The sequence below is a fragment of the Penaeus monodon genome, chromosome 33 (genome assembly GCF_015228065.2).
Source record: "Penaeus monodon isolate SGIC_2016 chromosome 33, NSTDA_Pmon_1, whole genome shotgun sequence".
Lineage (NCBI taxonomy): Eukaryota > Metazoa > Arthropoda > Malacostraca > Decapoda > Penaeidae > Penaeus > Penaeus monodon.
In genome coordinates this window covers 30,009,852-30,010,525 of record NC_051418.1, presented here as the reverse complement: position 1 = coordinate 30,010,525, position 674 = coordinate 30,009,852, and the positions used below count along the sequence as shown (strand labels likewise).

The 674-nt window shown below is 50.0% G+C and overlaps 1 protein-coding gene across 1 annotated transcript in view; it reads right to left on the bottom strand.

Moving 5' to 3' along the window:
- The window catches only part of LOC119594360 (protein O-linked-mannose beta-1,2-N-acetylglucosaminyltransferase 1-like), a gene marked incomplete in the record, with an annotated part of 135,567 nt that overhangs the window by 134,414 nt on the left and 479 nt on the right, over window positions 1-674 (bottom strand).

Sequence of the window (674 nt, the reverse complement as noted above, 5' to 3'; positions counted from 1 at the left end):
ACGCAAACATATTCATCCGCAAGCACTCATCTAAATGCATATTTTACCACAATAGCAATATTACTAATAGCGATGTTAATAGCAGATAACGATTCCCCTCCAATTCACGACACCAACGCGCTGCCCACATTCCCCCTCCCCCCCAAACGAAATCCCTCCCCCCCTGCCTATACCCCTATACCCCCTCCTCCAGCTAAATCTCCCCTCGAAATCGCCGCATTCCGAAGCAGTGTTTCCCCTCGCTGACACACACGAGCTCTAAATAGATACCTCCTTTTCCCCTCGTCATCTCATGCCTTTCCCCTCCTTTCGCTTCTCTGCTCCCCTCCTCCTCCTTTTCCCTCCTATTTACTTGCTCATTTCTCTCTCTCTCTCTCTGTCTCTCATTTCCTATTTCTTCCCAGGTCCTCTGTCCTCCGCTCTGTATCCCCTCACTTATCCTCTCCCCGCCCCTGTTCCCTTATTCATCACCACCATTCCCTCTGTTGTGCTCCTAGACCCTTACTCACTATCTACCTTCGTTTACCTTCGTTTCCTCATTTTCCTAGCTTTACTTCCCCCCCCCCCCTTGTTACCCCTCTATCCTCTTATGTTCCCTCCCCTTTATTTTCCTATCCCCCCCATCCCCTCATTCCCCAATCCTCTTTCCTCCCCAATTCCTGTCTCTTTGATCA